Consider the following 21,877-nt stretch of genomic DNA (forward strand, 5'->3'; position numbering starts at 1 on the left):
TTTTGCCCCCATTGGCACAGAACAAATTGCTATGCAATGTTCTTATAAATACACCTCTTAAAGTGGAATCCCAGATACTGTATATATCTTAGTTACACGTACATTATATCTTAGTCCGTAGGGTTCAATATTGAGTTGGCCCACCCTTTGCAGCTATAACAGCTTCAACTCTTCTGGGAAGGCCGTCCACAAGGTTTAGGAGTGTGTCTATGGGAATGTTTGACCATTCTTCCAGAAGAGCATTTGTGAGGTCAGGCACTGATGTTGGAAGAGAAGGCCTGGCTCAAAGTCTCCGCTCTAATTCATCCCAAAGGTGTTCTATCAGGTTGAAGTCAGGACTCTGTGAAGGCCAGTCAAGTTCCTCCACCCCAAACTCGCTCATTCATGTCTTTATGGACCTTGCTTTGTGCTCTGGTCCAAATCGTTTGGTGGAGGGGGGATTATGGTGTGGGGGTTGTTTTTCAGGGGTTGGGCTTGGCCCCTTAGTTTCCGTGATGGGAAGTCTTAAGGTGTCAGCATACCAAGACATTTTGGCCAATTTTATGCTCCCAACTTTGTGGGAACAGTTTGGGGGATGGCCCCTTCCTGTTCCAACCTGACTGTGCACCAGTGCACATACATAATCATACTTTATGTTCATCTGCACCTTATGTAGGACTACCCCTTCATTCTGCTGCTAGTGCTGGTCGCCTGTCCGCTCTAGACGTTGTGGTTGGCCTGCTGACTAGTTGATCTAACTGGTAGGAACATGCATTACCCATATTGATACAGCAACTATGTGATATTTATGTATTTTATGAGTTGTGTATTAACACCATGTTGTTATAGGTTAACAATAATCAATTTGGTGTCTGGGTCCTGAAGAAGCCATGTTTCTTGGCGAAACGTCGACCATACAGATAACACCAGATCAATTCATTCGAACCTTGTATATCTTTACAACCACTTACTATGTCTTATTATGTGTATTGTCTAGTCCCCCCCCCCTCCTTTTTGTCGTGGGGAGAGGGACACTATGTTTTTGGTGATTTTAAGTTGTATAAATAAACTTTTTAAAATATTTTAAAATATTTCTCCACTTTATGGCCGTTATTGTCCGCCTTTGAAGGGTTCAGGGGGGTTTTACCACGGTACTTGCCTAAACGTTTGTCTAGATTTTTTGAATGAGGCCTAAGTACTACTATAGTTATTCAATTCTATTATAGATTGACAGCACTGCAGAAAGCAGTAGAGGCCGGACTTTCTCCGGTTTTAGTAAATCAACCCACTGTGTATGGAATCGGAATGACAAGAGATTTCCTGAAAAAAACGTTCCATCTCCTAACAGAAGTTTGCATTTTCAGCATCAGTAAAACTTTTATTCATCATTTATTTAGTTGAATTATTGGAAAGTCTATTGATTTCAGCCATTCAATCCAGTGTTGTATGTAGAGGAACAGTTTAACACAATGGGGCTTACTTACTAAAACTGGAGAGTGAAAAATCAGGCTCATTTCTGCATAGAAACCAATCAGCTTCCAAGTTTTATTGCCAAAGCTTAACTGAACAAGCTGCAGTTAGAAGCTGATTGGCTCCCATGCACAGCTGCACCAGATTCTGAGTGCTCCAATTTTTAGTAAATCTACCCCAATCACTGTGGAGAGAATGTAATCAATGGTGGGACAAGGTCATCCAGTGCCCCATTTTCCTACCCACATACATAGTGCAGGGGGTCAGGAGCAGGCAACATGCAGAGTGCATGGGTCAGGAGAACGTAACACAGAGAGTGCAGAGGTCAGGAATACATAACAGAGAGTACAGAGGTCAGGAATACATAACACAGGGAGTGCAGAGGTCAGGAATACATAACAGAGAGTGCAGAGATCAGGAATACATAACACAGAGAGTGCAGAGGTCAGGAATACATAACAGAGAGTGCAGAGATCAGGAATACATAACACAGAGAGCGCAGGGGTCAGGAGTATGAAACATACAGGGTGCAGGGGACAGGATCGTGTAATGTACCGAGTGCAGGAGTCAGGAATACATAACACAGAGAGTGCAGAGGTCATGAATACATAACACAGAGAGTGCAGAGGTCAGGAATACATAACACAGAGAGTGCAGGGGTCAGGAATACATAACACAGAGAGTGCAGGGGTCAGGAGTATGAAACGTACAGGGTATAGGGGACAGGAGTATGTAATGTACCGAGTGCAGGTGTCAGGAATACAAAACACAGAGAGTGCATAGGTCATGAATACATAACACAGAGAGTGCAGAGGTCAGGAATACATAACACAGAGAGTGCAGGGGTCAGGAATACATAACACAGAGAGTGCAGGGGTCAGGAGTATGAAACGTACAGGGTGCAGGGGACAGGACTATGTAATGTACCGAGTACAGGGGTCAGGAGGGGTGACGTACATAGTGCACAAAGTGTAGGCATCAGGACTGTGCCCCCCTCCTTCGTAATGTGAGTACCCAATCCTCTTACCCATGCCCAATTTGCATGCCCTATATTCATACCCACATACACTGTGCAGCAGTCGGGAGCAGGAACTGTGCAGGGTGCATGGTTCAGAGTATGTAAAGCAGAGAGTGCAGGGGGTAGGAGTATGTAATGTACAGAGTGCAGGGGGTAGGAGTATGTAATGTACAGAGTGCAGGGGGTAGGAGTATGTAATGTACAGAGTGCAGGGGTCAGGAGTAGGTAACATACACAATGCGGGGGCTAGGAGTATGTGACATACATAGGGCAGGGGTCAGGATTATGTAACATACATAATGCGAGGGCCAGGAGTATGTGATATACATAGTGCAGGGGTCAGGCTTATGTAACATACACGATGCAGGGGTCAGGAGTACATACATAGGGCAGGATTATATAATGTATTCACTACAGGGGTCAGGAGTATGCACCGTACATAGTGCGAGGGTCAGGAGTATATACATCTTGGTGCACAGCACCCTTTATGATTCATTATAATTCATTTATTCATAGCTCATACAGAGAACCTAATGCAGCCTGAGGTCTGCTGGAGGAAGACAGTGATTGCTGCTATGGGCTGCAGCACAGCTACTGAGGAGGGCACAGCTTGCCACACACACACACACACACACGAAAACAATGAGCCCAGGGCAGCTGCCCCTCCTGCCCCCCTTCTACCAGACCTGCCTGTAATGCACACACATGGCTACCCCAATCATGACATAGGGCCTATTGACACCAATGGGCGTACATTTTTGTGCATATATCGGGAGCACTGGTGTGCATTGTGCACCTGCACTGTTATCTGTTGTAAAAATGATTGAAGCTTTAATAACAGTTAACAAAAAACATTTCTTTGCATCCTAAGCACAACCATGCATTGTGATGCACCACTGCACACACTACTGCGACGCTTGCATGACATTTCTTAGAGTTGGTTTCTTGATGGTGATAACAGTGGACCATCCCTGTTCTAATGTGTTTTTAAAGCTGAGATCCCGGACAAGCCCCCAGCCTGTGACCGAAATGGACACTTTGTAAAAAGTGAAGGCACATTGTGAGTTATGTCCAACGATTGTCACTTGTAGTCTTCACCGGAAGCCCATATGACAGGGTGACAACGCGGGAGCACAATTGTGAAACACAGACCACAGACAAACACACCATAGGAGTGCGCAGCCTATTGCATTAGGGTGTGCACCCCAAAGCTCAAACACAGAGCCACACAGGCAGTAGCTCGGCAGTGGCGGGTGCAATGCACATGTGAATGAGTCCTTCTTTTTTTTTTTTTTTTTTTTTGAGATTTGCTGTTTTTTTTTTTACTTTTTTTTAGATGTTTATTTATTTATTTTTTTAACTGCCCTTTTGGGGGGCTTTGATGAATTATCAGGGTTCTAAACAGACCCCTAGTGTCTTACATTTAAGACTGAAAAAGGGACGGAGGACAGGATGGAGGCACAGATGCTAGAACCGATCCCCCTATAACACCGCCGGATTGAGGAAGAGGAGAAGAAACCGGCAGCACTGCAACGGGAGGAATAAGAGGATTGATATCTACAATAAGGCAGTACAGCCGGTCCTCCTGCTTGGCAGGGGCCTGGGCCACTCTTTTGAACTAATGGGGCATAAGCCCAGTACAGGAGGGCAGGCTGTACTGCCTTATCATCGGCCCTGGCACACAGGGTGATTAGGCTGTGCCCAGGCACACCCGGCACACCCCCTGCGCACACCTATGCTTGTTATCACCCTATAAAAGGAAGTCCCTGAACAAGGACCTTTATGGCGGGATCACCAGGGATCATTTTAATAAAAGCTGCACATTTGTAAATATTGAAACTACATTTTAACGACTTCCGGACCGCTGCACGCCGATGTACGTCCCTACTTTGGGGAAGGATGTCGTTGTTATGGCAGCAGCTAGCTGCCATAACCCCGGTATCCCTGTGTTCGGCCGGTGGTCCGGTACAAGATAAAAGTGGTCTCTGCGGCAGAGTCGCCGCAAGATCACTTTTATCGGAGGCGGGAGAGGGCCCACCTCCCGCCACGATCCGGTGGCCACCGACGCTTACTGGAGCCGTCGGCAGCGGCGGAGGCGATCGCGTCTGTCCCCTGGGCTGACATGGAGACGAGTGAGGGGAAGATGGCCCCCACCCGCCTCCATGGCACTGCAGGGCAGAAGCGATGTCAAAACGTCACTTCCACCCATAGCTTTTAAAGGGCCAATTTATTTTGTTTATTTTTTTTTAATGACAATTTTTTTTTTTTACTGTATTTTTGTATATGAGATCTGAGGTCTTTTTGACCCCAGATCTCATATTTAAGAGGTCCTGTCATGCTTTTATTTCTATTACAAGGGATGTTTACATTCCTTGTAATAGGAATAAAAGTGACACATTTTTTTTTTTTTTTAAACAGTATAAAATTAAAAAGGTAAAATAAATAAGAAAACTTTTTTTTTTTTTATAAAATTATAAAATAATAAATTATAAAATTATAAAATAAAATAAAGTAAAATAAATAAGAAAAAAAAAAGAAAATTATTTAAAGAGCCCTGTCCCGCCGAGCTCTCGTGCAGAAGCGAACGCATACGTGAGTAGCGCCCACATATGAAAACGGTGTTCAAACCACACATGTGAGGTATCACCGCGATCGGTAGAGCGAGAGCAATAATTCTAGCCCTAGACCTCCTCTGTAATGTAAAACATGCAACCGGTAGAATTTTTTAAAAGTCGCCTATGGAGATTTTTAAGGGTAAAAATTTGTCGCCCATTCCACGAGCGGGCGCAATTTTGAAGCGTGACATGTTGGGTATCAATTTACTCGGCGTAACATTATCTTTCACAATATAAAAAAAAAAATTGGGCTAACTTTACTGTTATCTTATTTTTTAATTCAAAAAATGTATTTTTTTTTTTTTAAAAAGTGCGCTTGTAAGACCGCTGTGCAAATACGGTGTGACAGAAAGTACTACAACAACTGCCATTTCATTCTCTAGGATGTTAGGAAAAAAAATTTATACTGTTTGGGGGTCTAAGTAATTTTCTAGCAAAAAAAAAACACCTGTTTTTAACTTGTAAACACCAAATCTAAAAAAGAGGCCCGGTCTTAAAGTGGTTAAAATGTCAACGTTATAGACGATACAAGATTGTAGTGATTGGGTATACCTCAATGTTAATACTTATAATATATAGTCCACTCGCATTGACACATAAGTAAATGGAAGCAGATGGTATAGATTACCTATAAAGCAAGATCAAGGAGAAGAGGACTGGAAAACAGGGACGTGCCTCGGGGGGGGGGGGGGTGGGGGGGGCGGCAAACATGACAAGATGCCAAAGCTTGCCACCACATCGGTGGAAGAGGTCCACGTCTCTTCCCTTCGTAGCTCAGTGACAGCGAGATGCTGGCCGCGGAACAGGAGACACATCTGTGATTTCTGCCTCCCGCTTAGTCCTCTCTGACATTGGAGAGCGTTCTTTTAGGAGCTGATGCTGTACAATTCGGGTTTCCGCAGCCGTATTCCCTTCCCTGATTGGTTAGAGAATATCAATGTATCATCATAATGCAACATTGTTAATGATTTATAAATCAGACAACTAGGAGGATTCATTTAGGACCTGTTTGCAGCACCTCATTGCAGTAAGGCTCGGTTCAGGTCTTTGTGCGTCGGAAACGTGTGAAAAAATCGTGCGCTGTCTGGACACGCAGAGAAACGCGCTGCCCTTTAGCAGACACGCAGCGGTGCCATTAATTGTTATTGGCACCCCCCACACACACACACACATCTGTAAATGCAAGCGTTTTCACACTAGGCAAAGCGCAGGATGTTGTAGCCCCATTCAGTTTGGTGCGGCGCATGTTTGGAAAAGATTCAGAGTATTGCCAATAAGAAACCATTGGGAATTCTGAATCCACCTTTTTTCATTTCCATCCCAAGGCTGCTGATCTCCTGCAGCCGCATTCAGCCACTTCCTGTCTACCGCATTGGCTGCACATCAAATCACTGGGACAGCTTCCTGATAGTGACAATGGTGGACCACGCCTGTGCAATGTGTGTCGGTACAGCAACATCTAGATTCCCTTGGAAACCCACGTGACAGATGAGCAGATGAGCAACTGAGAAACGGGGACAGTGTGCTATCATGTTGTCACCCTACAACAGGAAGTGCCTGAACAAGCATTGTGGTAGGAGGATCACGAGGGATTGGGTTTAAATCTATCTTAAATTTCCTTGATTTTTTGGGTGCTTATGGAGTCATTTATCTTTCATGACTGCAGAAAAAGCGAACTATCTGGAATTCACTTCATATCCTGGATTCACCTGGCGAAGATGCTGTGATTAACCAGTCCGCCAGTCTGTGGTCAACTCCATGGGGTCTGGTCCTACATCAGCTGTGGTCACATCTCTGGGGTTTGGTACTACATGAGTTGTGATCACCTCCAATGGGGTCTGGTCCTACATGAACTGTTGTCTCCTCCATGGGGGCTGGCCCTACATGAGCAGTGGTGACCTCCATGGGGTCTGATCCTATAGAGCCGTGGTCACTTCCGTGGGATCTGGCCCTACATGAGCTGTGGTCACCTGCATGGGGTTGGGTCCTACATGAGCTGTGGTTACCTATAGGGGGTCTGGTCCTACATGAAATGTGGTCACCTCCATGGGGTCTGATCCTACAGTGAGCTGTGGTCACCTCCATGGGATCTGGTCCTACATGAGCTGTGGTCACCTGCATGGGGTTGGGTTCTACATGAACTGTGGTCACCTATATGGCGTCTGGTCCTACATGAGCTGTGGTCACCTACAGGGGGTCTGGTCCTACATGAGATGTGGTCACCTCCATTGGATCTGGTCCTACTTTAGCTGCGGTCACCTACAAGGGGTCTGGTCCTACATGAGCCGTGGTCACCTCCATGGGGTATGCTCCTACATGAGCCATGATCCCTTACATTGGGTTTGGTCCTACATGAGCTGTGGTTACCTTCATGGGGTCTTATCCTACATGAGCTGGGGTCACCTACATGGGGTCTGGTCCTACATGAGCTGTGGAAACCTCCATTGGGTCTGGTCCTACATAACCTGTGAATCACCTCTATGGAGTCTGGTCCTACATGAGCTGTGATCCCTTTTTATGGGGTCTGGTCCTACAAAAGCTGTAGTCACCTCCATGGGGTCTGGTCCTACATGACCCATGGTCACCTCCATGGGGTCTGCTCCTACATGAGCCATGATCACTTACATGGGGTTTGGTCCTACATGAGCTGTGATTACCTTCATAGGGTCTTGTGCTACATGAGCTGAGGTCACCTACATGGGGTCTGGTCCTACATGAGCTGTGGACACCTCCATGGGGTCTGGTCCTACATGATCTGTGAATCACTTCTATGGAGTCTGGTCCTGCATGAGCTGTGATCCCTTTTCATGGGGTCTGGTCCTACAAAAGCTGTAGTCACCTCCATTGGGTCTGGTCCTACATGAACTGCAGTCACCTACATGGGGTCTGGTCCTACATGAGCTGTGATCATCTACATGGGGTCTGATCCTACATGAGCTGCAACCAGATGTTTCGTCAACATCATTAATCGGGTTCCATCGTTGCCATGGCTCCTCATAGTACTAGACTAGCGGAGGCAGCTGTAGACATGGGGCCAGGTCCCTCAACCCAAACCTCCATTGTTGACTTATAATGGGGAATACAAAAAAGATTGTAATATATTTCCAACCTGTTCTTCTCTTCCTAACAGCGGTGTCTGCCGGTGACCCACATACATTAGATCATTTCCAAACACAGCCAGAGTAGAGGACCATAATCTAATGTCTTTGGACATTTTACTGAGGATTTCTAAATGCAAGACAATCAGTTTTAGCCGTCTCTATGAAAAGTGTCTGCCTGAAAAGGAGTTTATCTATCCAATCGTGCAAGAAGAAGAATCCAGTTTATTTTTTTCCTTTAGCCCTAGTTCATCCCAGTGTGATTTGTCATGCAATTTGACAGTTCAAAATCGCATGACAAGTGGCACCCCATTGCCAGCAATGGAACCGTTCAAATTGTTGCAGCTTAAGTCTCAGTGACTTTGAAAAAGGTTCCTGCACTACTTTTTTGCAATTTTAGCGACTTGCATTGACTTCTTTTAAATGAAGTTGCAGGCCACAGTGAAACCGGAAGGTCCAAATCGCACTGATCTGCGGCTTTGAAATCGCGCTGAAGTACAGTGCAATTTCAAAGCCCCAATGGTGTGAACCAGGGCTAAGTCTTGCACAGTAATACCGGCTCCTCTTCTGGACTGAAATGGCTTCCTCTGATTTCACTGCACTCTGCGAGCGTCTCACAATGTAAATTAGAAGCTGCAGCAAGTCAGATAGAGCCCCCGCCTCATTTCCTGGCTGGAGGACGTCCAGCATCATCTGGCACTTTTCTCCCGCTCCTGATCGTCCCCGGCTTTCATTCATTGCATTTCACTTCTTTCAATCATGCAGTCGCTGCATCACATGAGGGCGTTTCGAAGCCCAGGTTCACATTGAGGGCGGGTTTGAATTTCAGCTGAACTCGCACGATTTCAAACCGGGCAATGCAGTCTGACTTCGGGGGGGCGAATTTGACAGACATCTGTGCGGGTTTCTGCACAGATGTCTATTCAAACCGCCCCCCTGAAGTTGCCAAAAGTAGGGCAGGAACTGCTTTTGGGAATCGGTGCGGCACTGCAAAGTCGGCATCGCACCGATTTGGATGGTGCCATTGCCGACAATAGCCGGCGATTTGGCACGCGATTAGACATGTCAAATAATCGTGTGCCAAATCGGCCCAATGTGAACGTAGGCTTTGGTCGGTCTGCATGCAAATACAAGCTTGCTTAGGAACGCCCACTCCTCCAGACTGACAACCACCTATCAACGATTTGTTTTTAGATTTGCATAACTCCTCCCAAGAGCCAGCCCACACCCACTGCTTGCACCAGGGCTGGGGGGGCTCTTAAAGTGATAGTAAAGCTTTTTTTATTAATTTTTTTTTTTTTTTAAATAACAAACATGTTATACTTATCTTCTCTGTGCAGTGGTTTTGCACAGAGCAGCCCAGATCCTCCTCTTTTCAGGTCCCCCCGCCGGTGCTCCTGGCTCCTTCCCCCTTTGACCAGTGCCCCCAATAGCAAGCCGCTTGCCATGGGGGCACTGGTGCGTGCTGGCTCCATAAGACACATAGAGCCACGGCTCGGCCCCGCCCCCTGCACTTTTCTTATTGGCTCACAGGCTTTCATTGACAGCAGTGGGAGCAAATGGCTCCTGCTGCTATGCCAGCCAATAAGGAGGTAGAGGCAGCCGAGATCCCTGTGCACATCACTGGATCGAGAGGGAGCTCCGATGAGTATTGGGGGGGGGTGAGGGGGGAGCAGCAGAAGTTTTTTTTTTATCTTCTTGCATAGAATGCATGAAGGTAAAAAAAAAAAAAAAAAACCTTAAGCCTTTACAACCACTTTAAGAGGAATACTGAGGCAGGGTGCTGTGATGTTTTCAGAAAGCTATGTACAGCTCCCTACAGGCCGCTCCTAACAGTTAGGATCTGCCTTGTATTGCATAGAGAAGTACAGAGAACCAGTGATGATATCACTGGGTCTAAAATAAGGTTTGCAATGAAAATAGTCCTCTTAGTCATACTTCAGTTACCCCTATACTGCCAAGCGTCAAGAGCAAAGCCTGAATCTCATAGCTTGCTTTTACCAGGCTGCGTCCACCCTCAACTTGTAAGTATTTCATAATGAGCTCGTTTTTTTTGTCCAGGGTTTACAACCTTTTCAAGAGTCTGTAATACTTGCTGCATTTCCATAGCATACTGTACCTCCCAACATTTTGGGATTGGAATGAGGGACACCTACTAACAAACATATGTAGGCTTAGGACACGCCCCCTGCCACACACCCTTAAAGGAGAATTAACCAAAAAAAAAAAGTTAATTAAATCCACAAGGGCTTTTTTTTTACCACTATTATTTCTTTATATTGGCTTTTAAAATGTACAAATGCAGCAATTCAGAATTTGGATGAAAGGTTTAGCACTGGGAAACACTTTTTGAAAGATAAAAAGTGCATTTTTTATACATCTATATGGATCAGACCAAAATGAGGGACAAATGAGGGACAGAGGGACATTGCTCCAAATCAGGGACAGTCCCTCCAAATCAGGGACAGCTATGCCATAGCCTGATCACAGCTATGCCATAGCATGTTCACTTTAAAGGGGTTGTAAAGGTATACATTTTTTCACCTTAATGCATTCTATGCATTAAGGTGAAAAAACTTTTGATAATACCGCCGCCCCCAGCCCCCCCGTTTTACTTACCTGACACCTCGAAACTCGGCCGCTCGTTCCCGACCTCCATTCAGCCGATCAGCCTGGCCGCTGATTGGCTATAGTGGATGGATTGAAAGCAGCGCAGCCATTGGCTCGCGCTGCTGTCAATCACATCCAATGACGCGGCGCGCCGGGGGCAGGGCCGAGTGATACAGCGAGCGGCTATAGCCGCCGGCTGTATCACGGGAGCGCGCCCGCAATAACTAACCACCATGCGAGGGAGCTCGCATTAAGGTGGTTAGTTCTTGCGGGGAGGAGCTGAGACAGCCACCGAGGGACCCCAGAAGACCAGGTTCGGGGCCACTCTGTGCAGAACGAGCTGCACAGTGAAGGTAAGTATAACATGTTTGTTATTTTTAAAGAAAAAAAAAATACCTTTACAACCCCTTTAAAGGTCTGGAATTACTCCCCTATATTGAAAAGCATGCTAGTTTGGTAACCTTGGCTTGTCGTTTTAAATTTTTATGATTAAAGTGGTCCTAAAGGCTGGACATTTTTTACCTTGACTTTAGTCATTGTAAAGTCTCGTTTTTTGTTCTCTAAAAATAAATATTAATAATTGAATAATTAAAATAATAAACATGTTATACTTACCTGCTCTGTGCAATGGTTTTGCACAGAGTAGCACCGATCCTCCTCTTCTCAAGTCCCTCTTCGGCGCTCCTGGCCCCTCCCTCCTGTTGAGTGCCCCCCCCCCCAGCAAGCAGCTTGCTATGGGGGCACCTGAGCCGAGTCACGCGAAGACACGGAGCCCCCGGTTCAGCCTGATTGGCTACCTGACTTTGACAGCAGCTGGAGCCAATGGCACCGTTGCTGTGTCTCTGCCAATCAGGAGAGAGAGTCCCAGATGGCCAAGGCACTCATGGACATCGCTGGATACAGAGGGGGCTCAGGTAAGTATTGGGGGGGCTCTTCGGGTGCTGCACACAGAAGGTTTTTTACCTTGATGCATAGAATGCATGAAGATAAAAAAACTTTCTGACCTCACAAGCACTTTACAACCACTCTCTGCAATACCATTGCCAAGTATGACATGTTTGTTATAATAAATAAATAAATATATATATATATATATATATATATATATATATATATATATATATATATTAGATATAGTTTATAACCATTTTAAATAATGACACTTTCGTTTACAGTCAGTTTGGTGCTCCTTTTCTCCTGTACTTCTTAGACCGAACAGCCCCCTAGAGGTAGAGTTGTGTATGACATCTGCCCTTCCAAGGTCACTGTCCTCCACATTATATACTTTATGCCATACTGTGTGCATCTAACTTGTTTTTGAATCCAGTGCCTCCTGCCTACACATTCCATAGCAGCTGAAGTCAGCATCATTGTGCTACAGAATGGTAATTGAATAAACATACACGACTGAACTAGTTGAACATGTATAATTATGCCCTAAGTCAACCCTTTGTAATCTTTTTACCTTTTTTTTCAAGGAACCCTTAAAAAAAATGTAGGTCTCGGGGAACCTTTGCTAAAACCAATTTATTGGTTATTAGTGGGGAAAATGCTTCTTACATTGGAGGTCAGTGGGAAGATGCCCCTTACATTGGTGGTCAGTAGTAGAATGCTCCTTATATTGGTGGTCAGTAGAAGAATGCTCCTCACAGTAGTGATCAGTGGAAAAAAATGTCCCTTACATTGGTGGTCAGTGAGAAGAATGCGCCTTATATTGGGGGGCAGTTGGAAGAATGTTTCTTACATTGGAGGTCAGTGGGAAAAATGCTCCTTACATTAATGGTCAGTGAAAGAATGCTCCTTACATTGGTGACCAGTGGGAAGAATGTCCCTTACATTAATGGTCATTTGGAAGAATGCTGCTCATATTGGTGGTCAATGGGAAGAATGCTCCTTACATTGGAGGTCAGTAGAAGAATGCTCCTTTCATTGGAGGTCAGTAGAAGAATGTTCCTTACATTAGAGGTCAGCAGAAGAATGTTCCTTACATTGTTGGTCAGTGGGAAGAATGTTCCTTACATTGGTGGTCAGTGTGAAGAATACCCTTTACATTGGTGGCCAGTGGGAAGATTGTACCTTACATTGGTTGTCAGTGAGAAGAATGTTCCTTACATTGGTGGTCAGTGAGAAGCATGTCCCTTACAATGATGGTCAGTGGGAAGAATGCCCTTTACATTGGTGGTCAGTGGGAAGAAAGCTCCTTACATTGGTGGTCAGTTAAATAAATGCCCCATATATTGATGGTTATTGGCATGAATGTCCCTTACACTGGTGGTCAACATCCGCCAAAATGCCACCCTTACAGACAACTAAAAAGATCAACATTGTCATTCAGTAAGTTCTGCTAAGTGGAGTTGATCCCAGAACCATGCAGGCAGTCACTATCACATGGGTGGGGGGAGTCCAATCAGCCAAATTTCAAGGAAACCCCTAGAAACCTCTGGAGGAACCCTAGTTGAGAATGGCTGCGCTAGGTGGAGATCCTGAATGCCAACCTGGGACATGGGTCAAAAATCACTATGGGATGCGAAAATCAATGTCAGCCACTGCCATTTGAAATCCTTCCTAGGTTTACACATCTCCGGTTAACTTATGAATATTTGATCTTTTCACAACCCTGCCAACTCCTTGGGTATATCTTTCATCTGGCCACAGGTGGGACAATGCCTCATTAAAACGTAGGGGGATGGGTACATTATTGTCCTGAGAATCGAACCGCCAAGACCTGTCACGATATTTTCAGTTGACGGATGTCGTGTCATTTCCACATTGCACTTAAAGGGAATTCATCATAGAGAGATGGACCAGTAAAAGATCGGGATAATTCATTAGCAATTTATGCTATTAACCCCCCCCCCCTTTTTTTTTTCCTTCTTCTTCCTTTTTTTTCCCCTCTCTTTTTTTTAAATAATATAATTTTAGATATTATCCCATGATTAACATATTGATACTGGAGGAAATTATAGTATAGATACTGGATTCTATCTTTTTAATTTGTGATATCTGTGTTTTTTTTTTAAATCAATAAAATATCTTAAAAAAAAAAAATAAGAAAGGGAATTCATCATACCTGAACAAAAATTCTCAGATCAAGCTGCCATTTTCTAACACTTCAAGCAGTGAAGATGAATGCATTCAGCTCTATCTGTAAGTGCCAACACGAACGCCAAATTACTATGCACCCCAGCTTTCATCATCATATTTTTTATTTTATTTTTTTGAATTGCTTCAATTGCTTGTGGATTTTCACGGTTGGAACATCTGAGTAAGTTGTATCAGGTGAGTCTGACTCTTATTAGGGTGTTGAGTGGTAATCGGTTTGGCCGCACTGTATCCGAATACCAGACTATCCTGGCTACGTGATATGAATAGGATGACCACTCAATGGCTGACCAATCCCTGCTAACAAATACATATCTATCCATTTGTCAATTATCAATCAAAAGAAATATTGTTTTTGAATTTACAATGAACTGCGCACTGAATGATTCCCTGCTATCAGCACCGCATATTTGCATGAATAAAGCCAATGAATTCTCGTATGTTCCTCGGGCAATATATAATTATTACTAATGATGCTCCAATTTAGAAGGAATATAACAGGGAGTATACAGTTACATATAGACAATCCACAAAAGCTAATAGCAAAAATTCCAATTGTGATAATCGATCAATATATTTGGTACAACAAATATATAACAAGAGTTGGGACGCTTTTGCCATTTCCCCATTGTGAATTCAAATGCAATTTTGGCACTAAAACGTGTTAAAGGGTGTGTGAGAGAGGGATGGGGTTAGGGGGTTAAGGGTTGTAAGGGTTAGAGTTAGGGGTTAGGGTAAGAGTTGGTTTAGGGTTAGGGGGTAAGGCTAGATTTAGGGATTAGGGTAGAGAGGGAGGGTTAGGTGGTCAAGGTTTGGGGTTATGGTAGGGTTTGGGTGGAGAGAGAGAGAGAGAGAGGGGGTTACGGTGTTAGGGTAAGGTCGAGTTAAGTTTGGGAGGTAGGGTTAGATTTAGGGGTTAAGTAGGGTTTCTGATAGGGTAGAGAAATACAGAGAAAGAGAGACAGAAAGGGTTAGGGTAAGAGCTTAGATTTAGGGGTTAGGGTAGGGTTTGGGTTAAGGTAGGGATAGACGGGGGGTAGAGTTTGGAGTTATGGTAGAGTTTGGGTTAGGGTGGAGAGAATGAAAAAGGGGTTTTGGGTTAGAGTTAGGAGTTACGGTAAGGTTTGGGTTAAGGTAGAGAAAGATGGGGGGGGTAGAGTTTGGAGTTATGGTAGAGTTTGGGTTAGGGTGGAGAGAATGAAAAAGGGGTTTCGGGTTAGAGTTAAGAGTTACGGTAAGGTTTGGGTTAAGGTAGAGAAAGACGGGGGGGTAGAGTTTGGAGTTATGGTAGAGTTTGGGTTAGGGTGGAGAGAATGAGAAAGGGATTTAGGGTTAGAGTTAAGAGTTACAGTAAGGTTTGGGTTAAGGTTGGGGGTAGGGTTAGATTTAGGGGTTAGGGTTGGGTTAGAGTTTGTAGAGTTTGGGTTAGGGTGAAGAGGGGAGATTAGGGTTAGGTTAGGATTTGGGTTAGGGTGGGGAGGGGGGGGTTAGGATTTGGGTTAGAATGGGGGTGAGGGGTAGGATTAGGTTGGAATTTGGATTACGGTAGAGAGGGGGATTAAGGTTAGGTAAGGATGTGGGTTAGGGTAGAGGGGGGGTAGGGTTAGGTAAGGATTTGGGTTAGGGTAGAGGGGGTGGTTAGGGTTAGATTATGATTTGAGTTAGGGCAGAGGGGAGATTATGAGTGTTAGGATTTGGGTTGGGATGGGGTTGAGGGGTAGGGTTAGGTTGGGTTTTGGGTTACGGTAGAGAGGGAGTTAAGGTTAGGTAAGGATTTGGGTTAGGGTAGAGGGGGTTAGATTATGATTTGGGTTAGGGCAGAGGGCGGAATTAGGGTTAGGTTATGATTTGGGATACAGCAGAGAGGGGGGTTAGGTAAGGATTTGGGTTAGGGTAGAGGGTGGATTAGGGTTAGAATATGATTTGGGTTAGGGCAGAGGGGAGATTAGGGTTAGGTTAGGATTTGGGTTAGGGTGGGGAGGGGGGTTAGGATTTGGGTAAGGATGGGGTTGAGGGGTAGGGTTAGGTTGGGATTTGGGTTACGGTAGAGAGGGGAGTTAAAGGTTAGGTAAGGATTTGGGTTGGGGTAGAGGGGGGTTAGGTTATGATTTGGGTTATGGTAGAGGGCGGGATTAAGGTTAGGTTATGATTTGGGTTACAGTAGAGAGAAGGGTTAGGTTAGGATTTTGGTTAGAGTAAAGGGGGGGGTTGGGTTAGGTTAGTATTTGAGTTATGGTAGAGGTGGGGTTAGGGTTAGGTTAGGGTAGAGGAGAGAGGGGGGTTGGGGTTAGATTATGATTTGGGTTGGGGTAGAAGGGGGGGGTTATGGTTAGGTTATGATTTGGGTTAGTGCAGAGGGGAGATTAGGGTTAGATTAGGATTTGGGTTAAGGTAGAGGGGGGGTAGGGTTAGATTATGCATTGGGTTAGGGTGGGGGGGGGTTATGGTTAGGTTATGATGTGGGTTAGGACACAGGGGAGATTAGGGTTAGGTTAGGATTTGGATTAGGGCAGAGGGGGGTTGGATTTGGATTTGGATTAGGGTAGGGGGGGTTAGGATTAGGTTAGGATTTGGAGTAGGGCAGAGGAGGGATAGGGTTGGGTTTGGATTTGGATAAGGTTAGGGGGGTTAGGATTAGGTTAGGATTTGGATTAGGGCAGAGGGGGGTTAGGGTTGGGTTTGGATTTGGATTAGGGTAGGGGGGGTTAGGATTAGGTTAGGATTTGGATTAGGGCAGAGGGGGGTTAGGGTTGGGTTTGGATTTGGATTAGGATGGGGGAGTTAGGATAAGTTTAGAATTTGGGGTTAGGGTGTCTTCTCTCCTGGTATTTTTGCTGCCAATGTGTCCACTCAAAGCACTGCAGCAATGACTGAGTAGTATAGGCTTTGACTCATAATAACCACTTTGCCTGTTTTAAACACTTCCACAAAACTGACAATCTTTATAATCTTTTTTTAAAGTATTTCTAAACCCAAAAACAAACATGTATTATATTGCAGCTCACCATCCTTAGATGCGGTGGCTGCATTCATGGCTAAGAACATGTTCTGAAATACAGAAGATACCAGCGGATCCTGACAGAAATGCAGTGTCCTTCTAACTTCCTGTGCACTTTGAACTATTTCAAACAATGTTATCAGCTTTCCCAGCTATCTTCTGTAAACTACAATACATAGACCCCTCTGGGTAATGACTGAGGAGAAAGAGGGAGATGTTTGTCATCCAAATCAGGAAAGCAGCCCAGGGTGACAACGCTGCTCTATAACTGATACAGCACAATGAGTAAGTGTTGTCCCCCTAGGACAGGAAGTGTGTTGTTGTGTTGCAAGTGGAAAAATAAGGAAAAAAATCTAGGGAAAAAAAAAAAAAAAACGATTGAAGTCACCACATCTAAGGACTGGTAAGCTGCAATATTTAATTTATTAAATAATAATATTAATAATAATACTTATTATTTAATAATTTATTTTAATAAATTATTTGACATTATTAATAATAATAATGTTTAATGTTATAATAATGTTACTTTTCTATTTTTGAGTTTAGATACACCGTAAGAATGGGGAACCATTCACTCAACTGCACGCATGCTGAATGTATTGATACACAAGAAGGAAGCAAAACTTTGCAGCATGAATAATCCATAACTAAATTAATATATATAATTTTTTTTTTGTTTATTCACCAACATTTACAAAACTGGAACACAATTAACTTTTTTACACATTAACGAAAAACAAAAGAATATATGTTATTCTGGAATAAGAGGAGGTACCCCCCCCCCCCCCCCTTTCCCTCTGAGATGACCTAATCTACTACAAACGAGCCATATACATCACAAGCTGCGATGGAAAAGGTGTAAAAAAAAAAAAACAATCGATAGATCAAAGGCAATCCTACCAACCAAAAATAATGCAACGCTCAAAAAAATACATTTCAAAAATACATTTCTGCGATCCCGTCGTACCCCACCGGCCATATTGCATTAGTCTGTACGTGATTCCCATCAACAATCACAGCACTGTAGCAAACCAGTGCAGTGGAATCTGCAAAAAAGAAAAGCATAAAAAAAAAAAAAAAAAAAAAGCAAAAAAGAAAATCCTTTGCACTTAGCAACTCAAGAAATAAACATCCAGCACCTTTGCACGCATTTGCGTTTGCGTATAACTGCAGCGCTATGTATTTCTACAGAGCGGCTGACTTTGAAACCTTTCAGTTGCTTATGAAAAGATGTTACTTGGGCTACAGAACATAATAAAACAGCGGCTCGGCTTTCATAGCAACCTTGCACTTTTTTTTTTTTTTTTAAATTAATGAGATGGCGAGCAATGCGCGGCGGCGACACATTGCAACCCGTTAGCAGTCGCGACGGTGCAACCATGCTCTTTGCAAATCATTGTTGATTTTAATTAAGCAGCGCCTTGCCTGAATATTTTTATTTTTTATTATTATTATTTTTTTTTCATGCATGCCGAACAGACCACTGCATCACTTTCCATGCCAAACAGCACTCAATACAATATAGCAGGTTCAGTACTCACCGCAATCTTTCACACTGCAACAGGATAGGCGACTAGCATCACAGCCTTATAAAAAAAAAAAATATCTCAAGTTAGCGGCAGCATTGGCGTCCGTCTAATGAAGAGACCAGCATCCGTAATTCTTCTCTTTTACTCAGAGGATGTGATCAGAATACACAATCTTGCTTCAGAATCTCCTTCTTTTTTTTTTTTTAAATGCACAGCATCTTCCCATGAATGAATTCAGTCCCAAGCATCTGTAACTTTGAATCAGAAGGGCGAAGGGTGGAATTCCAAGGGAAAAAAAAAAAAAAATTAATAATACTGATGCAAAATCCAGAGCAGCTTTTTTTTTTCTTTTTTTTTCTTTTTTTTTTTTTTTTTTTTGCTTAAACGGTGCCTTTGCTTTCAGGGAATTGCTGAAGCCTGCTCTGTATCACTAGACAAAGCAGAGCTAAGCAAGCAGGTCTGTGCTGAGAGGAGGAGACCGCATTACAGAGGAGAGGGAGAGGAAAAAAAAATAATGCGGTATAGCCAATCGCCTGTGCGCAGGCAGCCTGCTAAATATTAATGGCGTTCGCTTAACCAATTGGGGTGTGAGAGGGGCTGGGCGGTATTAAAATCACGCTCTTAAATCAAACTGAGTCATTCAGGTCTGGAGAGAGGGGACATGGTTGCAGGGCTGGCAGTGTTGGAGCGTCGTAGCACTGCAGTGTGATGGTAATAGTGAGAGCTTGCGCTGGTCGCCGATTTTTTATTGACGTTCGCCTACTGTTGTCTTACTCCAGGCTGCGTCACGTGATATTATTGCAGGGTTCTGGAGACGGAGACATTCGCTCTGACCTTAGCAGAAAAAAAGCTCAATAATATCAATAGACCTGCGACAAATGTATAGAAATGTATGGAACGTAACAAATGTATGGAATGTAAATGAAGGTATACTTTTAGATGTAAAAAATAAAATAATTTGCATGCAACCAATAGATACTTTCAGATGTAACAAATAATTATTTACATGTAACAAGTTTATATTTTTCAGATGGAACAAATATTTACATGCAACAAATAGATACTTTTAAATGTAACAAATAAAAATTTACATGTAACAAATAGATACTTTTAAATGTAATAAATATTTAAATATAACAAGTAGATATTTTTAGATGTAACAAATAAATATTTGCATGCAACAAATAGATACTTTTAAATGTAACAAATAAATATTTACATGTAACAAATAAATATTTACATGTAACAAATAGATATTTTAAATGTAATAAATATTTACATGTAACAAGTAGATATTTTTAGATGCAACAAATAAATATTTACATGTATTAAATAGATACTTTTTAATGTAACAAATATAGTAAAACCTTGGTTTGAGAACGTTTTGCAAGACAAGCAAAATGTTTTCATAAATTTTGACTTGATATACAAGCGATGTCTTGATATACAAGTAGCGTCACATCAAGACAGAGTATAAAAAAGAAGAGAGGCGCTTCTAAGTGTAGCAATATGGTTACATTTAATGAAGGTACAACATTTAGCAACTCACATGGTTGATGATTAAAAGAGGCACATCTAAGTATGCCGGCATCAGCTCCACAAGCGATTCAAGCCTCACTTTCAGATCGCTCTACAGCACGGTAGTCTTCCCGGTCATGATTGCAGATTGACAGCGATGAGAGCCGGCGATGGTCTATGTGGACAGCTTTACACCAGGTGCTTGCATATTTAGATGTGAATGAATGAATGAGTGACTTGTATAGCGCTACCTATGTGAACTGAATTGCCTCAGGGCGCTTTGCCGCCGGTCTCCATGTGCGGTATAGCACAGTCCTTTATCCCATAGGGTCCTGACACGCTTACAAACACATATTTGGCCAATTCTTTCAATAGGATCTAATTAACCTACCAGCATGTCTTTTGGAGTGTGGGAGGAAACCGGAGTACCCGGAGGAAACCCACGCAGGCACAGGGAGAACATGCAAACTCCAGGCAGATGGTGTCGTGGTCGGGATTTGAACCAGCGACCCTATTGCTGCTAGGTGAAAGTGCTACCCACTACACCACAGTGCTACCCACAGTGGTGTAGATGTGCCTCTATTAATCAACCTTGCTACACTTAGAGGCGCCTCTCCTCTCTTCTATACCCTGTAGCTCCTGCTGGATTTTCCTTCTAATCCCCTTGTGGAGGCTTCCATTTGTAGATGGACATTTTATGGTTACACAACCGATCACATTGCTATAATCTTTTTATATAGACTATAAACTGAAGGACTTATGAATAAATGGTTGTGGAATGAATCATCTGAGTTTCCGTTAATTCTTATGGGGAAATTCGCTTTGATATACAAGTGCTTTTTATTACAAGCATGTTTCTGGAACGAATTATGCTCACAATCCAAGGTTTTACTGTGGATACTTTTAAATGTAATAAATAAATATTCACATGTAATAAGTGGATATTTTTAAATGTAACAAATAAATATTTACATGTAATAAGTAGATATTTTTAGATGTAACAGAGTTCCGCCCGGGGAAAAAAAAAATCAAAGTTAATACAAATACTGTAGCTGCTGACTTTCAGTACATGGACACTCACAGTACCTGTCCAGGGAGCCCCGCGATATCGTCACTTCAGCCTATCTTCGGATCGACTCACCGGGTGCTGCCGCCGCCATTACTGATAAGGTAAACCATAAGGGAGGCCTTTCGGCTTTACAGCCGGTTCCCTACTACGCATGCGCCAAGCGTGCTGCACGTTCTAACTCACAGGGCGGCGGAGGAAAGGGGAGTGGGGCTGAACTTCCAAAGTTAGCCATTCCCCCCTCCCCCCAGAAAGGTGACAAATGTGGCACCGGGGGGCTGATAAGCGGAGGTTCCACTTTTAAGTGGAACTTGGCTTTAAAACGGTACTAAACTCGTTTAAAAAAAAAAAAAATCCTCCTGCAAGGCAATGTTGTAATGTGCTAGTATGCATCACATACTAGCACATTATGTGAAACTTACTGTAAAACTAAGCCCTCCAGCGGTGCGCTGTCGCCGCTGATAGGGCTTCCATCTTTACCCGGTCAATAATATCAATAGACCTGCGACAGACGTATAGAAATGTGAAGAAAGGTATACTTTCAGATGTAAAAAATAAATAATTTGCATGCAAAAAATAAATAATTTGAAATGTAACAAATAAATATTTACATGTAACAAATAGATAAAGTTACATGACAGGTCACAGCCTATTGATTTCAATTGCACCCTTTCTAATTTATGCTACTTAAAGTGGCAGCGATTTCGAAAAAGGTTCCTGCACTACTTTGATGTATATTTCTTGCGACTTGAATGCCAGAGAGTGGAAAGTCACGTGAAAGTCGCACTCAAAATTGCGAGACGTTGGAGTCACACTAGTATGAACGTAGCCTTAGGTAGTAATGAGCTCATCAGTCTGCTGCTTCTCCTTT

The 21,877-nt window shown here is 43.4% G+C and overlaps 1 protein-coding gene across 6 annotated transcripts in view; it reads right to left on the reverse strand.

The window, feature by feature from the left end:
- The window catches only part of ADCYAP1R1 (ADCYAP receptor type I), a 271,371-nt gene extending 252,418 nt beyond the window's left edge, over positions 1-18,953 (reverse strand). The window contains exon 1 of one of the 6 annotated variants that reach the window (XM_073629495.1): positions 18,435-18,953. The gene's annotated coding sequence lies outside the window, so the exon portion shown is untranslated. The remainder of the gene's footprint in view (positions 1-18,434) is intronic. The other 5 variants (XM_073629492.1, XM_073629493.1, XM_073629494.1 and 2 more) reach the window with 5 other exon arrangements.
- Between the last annotated feature and the right edge of the window lie 2,924 nt (positions 18,954-21,877).

Source organism: Aquarana catesbeiana, linkage group LG05, assembly GCF_042186555.1.
Source record: "Aquarana catesbeiana isolate 2022-GZ linkage group LG05, ASM4218655v1, whole genome shotgun sequence".
Lineage (NCBI taxonomy): Eukaryota > Metazoa > Chordata > Amphibia > Anura > Ranidae > Aquarana > Aquarana catesbeiana.